The sequence below is a fragment of the Cynocephalus volans genome, chromosome 14, assembly GCF_027409185.1.
Source record: "Cynocephalus volans isolate mCynVol1 chromosome 14, mCynVol1.pri, whole genome shotgun sequence".
Taxonomy (NCBI): domain Eukaryota; kingdom Metazoa; phylum Chordata; class Mammalia; order Dermoptera; family Cynocephalidae; genus Cynocephalus; species Cynocephalus volans.
Genome location: NC_084473.1, coordinates 37716220 through 37727079, shown reverse-complemented (window position 1 = coordinate 37727079; position 10860 = coordinate 37716220).

Here is a 10860-nt window from a genome sequence, read left to right as displayed (position 1 = left end):
GGGACCCTTTTTCCTGTAACAGGTCTGAAGAAAGACTGTGTTAAAGAAGACGAGTGCTATGCATGAAGCCTTTTTGAATATATCCCTGGGTGGATAATTCCCAAGCAAGCACAATACCTTATCTATGATAGAGCAGGCATGCTTCATCACTCACTAGGCTGATCTACAACCTGGATATATTTTGACTTTTATGATCATTAATTTGATGTAACAGATATCAGGACATCAAGAAGATGTTCTGGATACTGAACACATTACTCTAGTCGTTGGAAAGGCATTCGCCTCTGCTGTAAATCAATATATTAACCTCCTGGTTTATTGTGTATTTCTTGGGGATTTGGTAAATATGTCAGTACCCAAGAGACTCAGAAACTCTGGACAAACTGAATCCAGAAGGCTCTCTCTTGCCCTTTAACCATAGCATTCCCACCAAAGAATATCCAGTGAGTCTTTATCTGGCTTCACTTGGCAGCATCTTTCTTTTAAAAGCAGAAAAGACAAAATGTTCTCCCTGCCTAAGTACTCTTCAATTTTGAGACTTCTTCCAACAGCACCATGTGCTCTCAAGAGATCATAACAGTGAATCCCCCACTATCGCAATTATGTTTTGTTCTGGATAACAGTAGCTCTGAAGGCAGATGTTAGAACAACAAGAAGTCATTTTTATGGTGAAGCTTTGCTAAGTGTGCTTCAAACTTATAAAGTTGATAACTTCTCATTCTTGCACCCGAAGGAAATGTGTCTAGTGTACTTCATGGCAATCAAACGCCCTACAGCACACTGAAAACCCATTTAGAAAGAACAAGACACTCCAAATTCTTGCAGACAAAAGACCCTTGCTGGGCACACATGTGAGATTCCAGACCCCTGACAATGAAAAATCACATAATGTCTTTCTGAAAGAAGTCACTGCCTCTTCACTACCTTCACTGGGGTGCTCCAAAGTGTAATCAGTACTGGCCACATTTCCTTCTCTTCTTCGGAGCCTAGCTCCTTCGTAAAACACATACTTTCATGATTATATATCTAAAATACATATCTGAATGAGTAAGTATCGAGATGGGTCAAGGCGGCTTTATTTGTCACTATAGACAAGGCTTGAAGTTTGGCTTGGATTTGAACTTGAAGGTCAGTAGTTTGCAAAGGAGAATTGAAAAAACCGTTGAACTAAAAAAAAGAACACAAATTACAGCTAGCACATACCTTGTGCCAGATAACGCCTGGAAGCTTTTTGACATATTTATAATTCTCCCAGCTACCCCTACGAGATAGTTCCAGCTTTTACAATGGAGAAACTGAGGTTTAGAAAGTTTAAGTAACATTCCCAAGGTCACACAGCCAGAGACCTTTTATGTCAAAAGACCTTTTCCTTCAAATACACTAGAGTGCCATGCATGACATCTTTGCTTAGCTCTGGATCGATGAATAACTTTAAACCAACAGCCTCTCCTTTGCCTCAGTTTGTTCATCTATAAAAATAAAGGTAGTACATTAAGGAATTTTTGAGTTTCCTTCCTGTTTTAAATCTTTATGGCACCGTATGAATTCCACAGCTAAAAACCGCACTACCAAATATACCATGTAGCAATGTCTCCCGAGGATGTGTAGAGGGCTTTGAAATCCTAAAACACAAAATTCTGTTTATAATCTGTTGGTTAGACATTATGTTAGCAATTACCTTTAATGAGCAATTACGAAAATGGAACCTGGAGGGCAACAAATTGTCACGGCCCTTCCAAAAGTTTGCAGTCAACAGGAAAAAAGAAATGTTTCTCAATGAATCTAATTATAGTCATGTAATAGCAGGGTAATCCTTGAGGGCTGTCCCTGCAGAGAACTGTGGCTGTCACGGTTCTGATGGTATCTTAGATATTCTTCCTTATGTAGATATGTGTATTTGAGAGCTGAAACAGCACAGCTGGGATTCTCAACAGCATTCCAGGTTCAAATAATCTACTCCATTTAGACTAAATGCCACGTTAGTATTTTGGGGTTCCAAATAAGCCTTAATAGCTTTGCTGCAAGCATGAAATATTTCTTGAAATAGAAGTAAAGTCAGACATAGGTTCAAGTCCTGTTCTGCCATAAACAGGCTATGTGACCGTAAGTTACAGAGCTTGCTGAACCCTCTGAGCCTCAACTCCTCACTGGTAAAATGGGTACAACATTTACCTTTAAAGGCTGTTATGAGGAATAGGTAAAATAAGTGTGGGTAAGCCACTGTCTTGTCATACCTGGATTCCTAACCGGTCTCTGCTTCTATTCTAGCCCCTACAGACTTTTGTCAACACAGCAGCCACAGGGATCCTGATCAAAACGGAGCTGGGGTGACCTGCCACCTCACTCACAGTAAGAGCCACAGTCCTGTAAGGCCCTTCACGATCGGGTGCTTTCTCCCACCCCTGCCTCCCACCTCCTACGTGTCCAACCTTATCTCCAGCCACTCTCCATCTTACACATCGTTTGTTTCAGCCACGCTGGCCACTCTATGAGCTCTGGAGCGTACCAGGTCTGCCCCTGCCTTGGGACCCCTGACCTTGCCACTCTCTACCTGGAATTCTCCTCCCCAGACACAAGCATGGCTCCTTCCTTCACTGCCTTCAGGTCTTAGCTCAAAGAGTACCTCCATGAGAACTCCCTTGGTATCCTTCCCCAAATTATAATTGTTTTGCCCCCAAAACTTCCTTTCTTTCTTCTCTGCTATATTTTTTTACCTTAGTATTTATCAACACACAACAGACTATGTGTTTTACTTATTTGCTTGTTTATTAGCTATTTTGATCGCAAGAATCTAAGCTACAAAGACAGAGATCTTCAGTTCGTCCATTGCTATATCCCCACTTTTTAGAATAGTGCCTGGGATATTAGTATTCAATAAATATTTTTGGTAAAGGAAAGGAAGGAATGGAGAGAGGAAGGAAGGAAGGAAGGAAGGAAGGAAGGAAGGAAGGAAGGAAGGAAGGAAGGAAGGAAGGAAGGAAGGAAGGAAGGAAGGAAGTTTTTTAGAGACATTTGTCCACAGTAGCAAAAAGCTGGAAAAAAACAAAAAATATCTGCCCACAGGTGAATGGATAAAACAAATCTTGGTATATACACAAAAAATATTATTCAGGAGAGAAAAATGAATGAAAATAGGTGAAAGATATACATAACTCTTAGAAATATAATTTGAGTGACAAAAGCAAGTTGCAGACTATACACAGCATAACACTAAAGCCCAGTTATCAGGAAAACGAAACAGTGTATTGTTAGGGACACTTTCATATGTGATAAAAACTGTATTTTTTTTTAAAGAGATTAATCCAGTTCCCAGGAAATCCTAGCCTTTAGCTCTCACATCTGTAAGTCTGGTTTAACACAAAACAATACTGATGAATTGAAGGTATGAAAATAATACAGGAACGTGATGTGCACTTGCTTCAGGATAGCGGTTATCTCGGGAAAGGAGAAAACGTGTATAGAATGTGGAGGGGTATTTTTAGCTGTATCTGTAATAGTTTCTTCTTTCCTTCCTTTTTTTATTCTTTCCCGTCTTCTCTTCCTCCTTCTCTCCCTTTCTCCCTGAAATGTAAATCATGCTCATCAAGGTACAAAGGGGTGGGGCGGCATGAAGAGGGAGAGACTGAAGAACCATGTCAGACAGTCCTATCAAAGTCGGGAGGGTTGCCCTTAATATTTCCTGAAGTTCAAATAATTGGAGCAATACATGACGATAGTATCCACCAAGTTTGTGTGTGTGGAACAATCAGATGGCAAGCAGGGTGTTGAGTGCTATCTGTACCCTACTTCCTTTAACCCCCAGGACCCACTGTAGGCAGCTGTGTCACCAGGCCACTCCCTCTGAGCTCCCAGCCTGCAGCAGGGCTCCTTATCAGGAGGCTGATAATGGAGTTAGTTGGGATCCAGTTCTGTGACTGACATGATGAATATCCTTTGGCAAGTCATTTACTTTCTCTAATCTTCAGATTCATCTTAAAATTGGGTATGTTAATCCTTAAGATTACTGTAAGGATGAAATGAAATGATGAATACAGAAAGGTTTTTTTGGCTTTTTAAAAATAGCTATTAATTGCTATAGAACCTAAATGAACAGTAATAGGGAGTATAGTATTCTTCCAACATCCAACAAACACCCCACACACAAAGGCACACACCACACCAATGCCTGTCCTAAATTTCACATGCACCAGGTCATCTTTGCTTTCCTTCAAAGTAAGCACATTCTCAACCTCTTTCCTGAAAGCAACAACATTTCTCTTAACATACAAGTATCTGGAGACACGAAGGGTCCATTTCGTTGGTATTTATTTAGGTTTTCAAATCTCCAGAATTTACTAACTCTGGGAGGTTGCCACAACTCTCAGGGGAAGGTGACAGAGGTGAGACCTTCCTGACCTGGCAGGGTTAAGACAACTTCAATAAACCTAATGAGTTGCTGAGGAGTCCAGCCGGGACCACTTCCCAAAATGACCTACACCAAATACCTCAGGAGACAAATCATGAAACAGCAAAAAATGAGGCTTGTGGTCAAGTCCTCAAAATACAGCAATCTGTATCTGCATCATTTTTCCGTATCACGCCGCCCATCTCATGATGCACTTTCAACACCCACCACTTGTCCACCATGCAAACGCCAACCAGATCCTTTCGTGTAGGTGACCAGTTTCTTCTGGTCCATTCTCAAAGACTTGCCATCCAAAGATAGCAAATATTGTACCACCAACAAATATCACAGTGTTGTTTTAATGCTTTTAAATATCCAAATAAAAATGCTATCTTTCTCTCGTAAAAACATGTAAATATTATATGCGAGCCTTAACTTTCTTTGACCACTACCCCAATCATTTTTAGGCATTTGTGTGTGCACACACACAAACACACACGTAAAATTATGTGTCACATAAGTCCCGTTACATTGTGCATATTCTGTAACTTGGTTTTCTGCAACAGTATGTTTGAGAGCTTTATCCATGTTAGCTATAAAGTTTTATTTACATAGATTCAGTTCTATGAAACTTGATGAAATCAAGCTTATCCAATTTGTTGTCACTTAGAAAAAGTGGAGACAGTTTCCATTTCCAAATGTTGAGAGAGGAACAGAAAGAAACAACTGCTGTGCCGGTTTCAGGGACATCAGGTGTCCTGGTCCTCGGTTGAATGCTTCAATTCAGCCTTGATCCCTTATTTATAAGTGACGGTGTCAGGAATTATTAGATAAATCAGCATAGAAGAAACAGCAATAGATCTCAGGGCTTTAAAACATAGAGTCATAGATTTTTCAGCTAGAGAGGCCAGAAAAGATCTCAGATTCCAAATCCTTTATTTTATAGATAAAAAATTTCAGACTATGAAAAGTTATTAATCTAACCGAGGTTACATAACTCAATTAGGTTTGTTTTTAGGTGTTTTTTATTTTTTTCCTTACTTCCCCAGATCTGCCTCAAGAACTTCAGAAGTAATCACAATAGTCCATATTTCATTTAAAGGTGTGGTATTGACTTGTTCTTTGAGACGGGACACCACAGTAAAAATGACATTGATATTTAATCAATCAACAGTGGTGATGACAGATTGCTATCAGTCAATTCCAAAGGCCTGAAAAGTCAATATTTGCTAAAGTAGAGAAACCACAGGACTTCTACTAGCCACAGATAATATCTGTGGTGAAAATTAAATTTAATTTAGTGACGCATGTGATACATGTTCTTAGCACAGCACCTAGTACATAAAAGTACTAATGGACATAATTGTAGGCATTTTTTAATACTTTTTTATTTTAACATTTACCTGTACATATTTGTGGGGTACAGTGTGTTGTTTCTATACATGCATATACTGTACAATGATTCACTTAGGGTAGATAGCATAGTTTTTACTCATTAGTATTTTCACTTAAAGATGCCCTCTTTGCTGGAAAATCTTTCATTGCTCTGAACTAGAAAAAAGTGAAGTCCACTGGGTCCTGCTTGCCAGCTTAGTCCAAGTCAGCTTTCCAACAGTTGTTTTATTTTAATCAGAGAGGGAGTAATGATGGTTTATGCTGAGTACAGAGCCATTTGGGTCAATTCCAAAAAAAAAAAAAAATCCTATTTTATTTCATTAGCAGAAGTGTCTTCCAATTGCAGAAGTCAGCACTTTTCCTACCTGGCATCTCTGCTCAGCTCTGAGTGGAAATCACTGCTAATCTTCCTCCCAGGCCAGCCCTTCTCTGAGCCTTCAGACCACTGCCATGTATGTGCCAGCTGGCAATAGGCTCTCAAGTTAAGAGACTCTTCTCAGGTTTTTCACATTTTCTATATTAACAAGTTAATCCATTGATTTTTTTCTAAATGAAAAAGTAAACATGCCATTGTCTTTGGATAAGAGCTTCTTTGACCTTCTCTCTGAGCAGCTTATGAGAAGCAGATGCTATGTGGTTATAGTTTGGACCCAGGGAAACCCATGAGTGTTTGAATCGCATATGTGTAAACCAGATGTTGGCCAAGGTATTCTGGCCCCTCAAGATGTAGATAAAATCAGCTCCAATCCCTGTCCCATGCCTGGTGCAGGTCTGAAACATCTGTCCCCAACCCCCAAAGTTGCCTGCAGATCCCTAAGCAGCCTCATCCTCAAGGCCACTGCTGCTCCTAGGCTCCTGGTTCTCACGTACTTGCTCTTTCTGTTCAGAACTGAATTTCTCCAAATGCCAAACTTACCAATCAATCAATCAACCAACTAATAATATCCCCAAAGCATGTATGATTGCAATTCAATGAACTTAAGTTGTTCTTAAATACGTTTCATTCACTTCACCTTGGGGAATTGTCTCTTGCTGTGCCTGTCCATAAGACTAGCTTCACCTCATCTTTCTGACTTCTTTTCTCTTGTCCAATTTTCCATCTCTTCATCTCACCCTCTTCGTGGAACTGCCAATTCCTCTCTGTCCTTTATGCAAAGCCATTCAACTCTCTCCAGATGAGATGGCAAAACTCTGCCCCAGCTCATTTCATTCAATCAAATCTAACTAACTCTTCAGTAGGACCATACAGTCTCCATCCTCTGTAGAGGGCAGTTCCCTCAGCTAATGGAAGCTTATTCACTTGTTTGTTTTTCATTTTGTTACACATGAATCAACTTCTTGGTTTCACATAGGACCAACGAACCACTGTGGTCATATTGATATCAGGGTGATGCTTGCCTCATAGAATGTGTTTGAAAACCAGACAAAGATAGAACAAAAAAAGAAAACTACAGGCCAATATCTTTGATGAGTACAGATGCAAAAATCCTCAGTAAAATACTAGCTAACAGAATACAGCAACACATACAGAAAATTATACACCATGATCAAGTGGGATTCATCCCAGGGATGTAAGGTTGGTTCAACATATGCAAAGCAATAAATGTGATACACAACATCAATAAAGTCAAAGGTCAAAACCATATGATCATCTCTGTAGATGCTGAAAAAGCATTTGACAAAATTCAACACTCATTCATGGTAAAGACTCTCTACAATTGGGTATAGAAGGAAAGTATCTCAACGTAATTAAAGACATATATGATAAGTCCACTGCCAATATTATCCTGAACTTTCAGATTTCAGCTGAAAAAAAAAAGCTTTCAGCTTTTCCCTTAAGAACAGGAACTAGACAAAGATGCCCACTCTCACCTCTCCTATTCGACGTAGTGTTGGAAGTACTAGCCAGAGCAATCAGAGAAGAGGAGGAAATAAAGGGCATCCAGATTGGAAAAGATGAAGTCAAATGGTTCCTGTCTGTGGATGATATGATCCTATATATTGAACAGCCTAAAGCCTCTACAAAAAAACTCTTGTAGTTGATAAATGATTTCAACAAAGTTGCAGGATACAAAATCAACACACAGAAATCAGTAGTATTTCTATACTCCAACAGTGAACTTGCAGAAAAAGAAATCAAAAAAGCTAGCCCATTTACAATAGCTACCAAAAAAATAAAATACTTAGGAATAAAGTTAACCAAGGATATGAAAATGTCTATGAAGAGAACTACAAACCACTGTTGAGAGAAATTAAAGAGGACACAAGAAGATGGAAGGATATCCCATGGTCTTGGATTGGAAGAATTAACATTGCAAAAATGTCCATACTACCCAAAGTGATCTATGGATTCAATGCAATCCCCATCAAAATTCCAATGATAGTTTTCTCTGAAATGGAAAAAACTATCCAGACATTAATATGGAATAACAAAAGACCATGAATAGCCAAAGCAAACCTGAGCAAAAAAATAAGATTGGAGGCATAACAGTACCTGACTTTAAACTATATTACAAAGCTATAATAACCAAAACAGCATGGTACTGGCATAAAAACAGACACACAGATCAATGGAATAGAATAGAGAACCCAGAAACCAACCCATATACCTACCACCATCTGATCTTTGACAAAGGCACCAAGTCTACACACTGGGGAAGAGACTGCCTCTTCAGCAAATGGTGCTGAGAAAACTGGATATTCATATTTAGGAGAATGAAACTAGACCTGTACCTCTCACCATATATCAAAATCAACTCAAAATGGATTAAAAAATTAAATATACATCCTGAAACAATAAAACTCCCCAAAGAAACCACAGGGAAACACTCCAGGAAGTAGGATTGGGTACAGACTTCATGAATATGACCCTAAAAGCACAGGTAACAAAAGGAAAAATAAATAAATGGGATTATATCAAACTAAAAAGCTTCTGCACAGCAAAAGAAACAATTAACAGAGTGAAAAGACAACCAACAGAGTGGGAGAACATATTTGCAAAATATACATCTGACAAAGGATCAATATCCAGAATATACAAGGAACTCAAACTTTACAGCAAAAAAACAAGTAACCCAATTAAAAAATTGGCAAAGGAGCTGAATCAGCATTCCTCAAATGAAGATATATGAATGGCCAACAGACACATAAAAAAATGTTCAACACCACTCAGCATTCAGGAAATGCAAACCCAAACCACTTTGAGACACCATCTCACTCCAGTTAGGATGGCTAATATCCAAAAGACTGAGAATGATAAATGCTGGCGAGGTTGTGGAGAAAAAGGAACTCATACACTGTTGGTGGGACTGCAAAATGGTGCAGGCTTTATGGAAAATGGTATGGAAGTTCCTCAAACAATACAGATAGATCTAACAGCATCCCAAAGATCTCCAGGAAGAGTTGTAATGTTAAAATGCATGTTTTTAACCATGATTGCAGCCACTTTGAAGTATCACGTGGAATCAGGTTGTTTCAAAATAAACTAGTTTAACTGTTTTACCATTCAAGTTGACTGAAAATAAGAGAATGCTGCATGAATTTACATGCAGATGTATATGCATTGTTCAACACTCATCAAGGGTCAGAATGTGCAGGCCTCTGCTACATGCTATGGGGGTTTTCTAAATAAAAAGAATGTGAGTTAAGGAATCAGGAGTACCCCAATTAAGGAGGAGTAGCACTGGCAAGTAGAAAACTGGGCTGGATAAGCTACAGAAAGAGAATGCAGCAGGCTTCAGCAGCCCTCATCAAAATTCTTTCTTTCTCAAAGCCCTAGCTCTAAAACCTTCCGGGGGAGAACAATTAGAGAATTAGAGAATCTAATTCACCGGATGTTATCAATGGCTGGTAGATATTCTTTTTAAGGCAACACTAATAAAGCTATGTAAATAAATCTGAGTGTATAATTAAAATCTTATAATGGACTAAAGGGAAATATAGAATTTTTTTTAACAGAGGTGCCTTTTCTGTGCCTTTGAAATTATAATGCACAAACTATATATTTCTCCACCTCCATATCAACCTGCATTTATTTATTTATGTTTTTATTTATTTATTTATTACCCCGTGCTGATACTAAAAAGGAAAAAAAATGAGGTGAAAAAGGCTAAAAGATAAAGAAAGGATAAGAAACCTATTAAGAGTACCAGGGATAGGGAATCTTCCTGCTGTACTTAGTGCAGGTTTTGTTTATGTAGAGCAAGCCTGACTATAGCAGACTAAGGGCCTGAGAATTAGGTCAGAGGTTACACAGTACTTATAGTTCTCCAAGTTTTAGCAGAAACCCTGAGAAAAAGTTTCCATGGTCAAGTATATCTGGGAAATGCTACTATTATACCCATGTCTTTGATATTAATAGTACACATTAAAGAACCTGAGATTTCTCATAGTACAAAAAAATGTATGTGACTCAGTAAGCTCAGCCTGGCCCAAGCCCACTTGTCCATGGGACCCTTTTTTTTTTTATCACAGCACCCATCAGGGTGTTACAGATGTGGCATTCCAGGGACACTCTGTGAATAACTGGCCCTACACCATTCTGATGCTCACAATTCACCTCTCCTCTGCCATGGGAAGATGAGAACTAGGAGCTATATAGCATTAAAAATAAAGTTATCCCTGACTGGTGTGGACAGATGAAAAGCACATATGTATGAAAAGGGAAAGAGTCATACAAGTCTAAAGGTACTTTCTTGCTGGAAAAAGATGCAGATTAATCGAAAGCATCAAGATAGTCATTACTGTAATAATCCTTTCACTCTTTAGCTGTGGTTTTGGACAAGGCGAGGACCACATGACTTTGAGCTACCCCCACATGGTATATTGTCTGGCCTCCCTCGCACATATAGTCATGTTTCCTTCTTAATTCTTTAGTGAAGTAATCTTGGTTTACCATTAATGCAAGAGTGGGCTGTCATGCTAACGTGTTACAAAATCAGAGATTCTTATGGCATAATGTGAGAAACTGACACTGGTATATGGAATACCAGGGCACATGCAGTGCAATAGTGTCAGTGACAACTAATGAGCACAGAGTACAAGGTATATTTTTCAGCCTATGTCACTAACTAGCTGCTATG